Source organism: Alligator sinensis, unplaced genomic scaffold (genome assembly GCF_000455745.1).
Source record: "Alligator sinensis unplaced genomic scaffold, ASM45574v1 scaffold892_1, whole genome shotgun sequence".
In the NCBI taxonomy this organism is placed as follows: Eukaryota; Metazoa; Chordata; order Crocodylia; family Alligatoridae; genus Alligator; species Alligator sinensis.
In genome coordinates, this window is record NW_005843161.1 from 28,096 (window position 1) to 28,438 (window position 343).

Consider the following 343-nt stretch of genomic DNA (forward strand, 5'->3'; position numbering starts at 1 on the left):
GCAGTACTCCAACGGTGGTCTGACCAGCACCCAATAGAGGGGGAGTATCAACTCCTTGGATCTATTCGTCATGCATCTGCTGATGCACGATGAAGTACCACTGGCTTTTCTGATGGCTTCGTCACACTGCCGACTTATGTTCATCTTGGAGTCCGCTAGGACTCAAAGATCCCTTTCCACTTCCGTGCCACCCAGCAGGTCATTCCCTAGGCTGTAGGTGTCCTGGACATTTTTCCTCCCTAGGTGCAGCACTTTGCATTTCTCCTTGTTGAACTGCATTCTGTTGTTTTCTGCCCACTTGTCCAACCTGTCCAGGTCTGCTTGCAGCTGTTCCCTGCCCTCC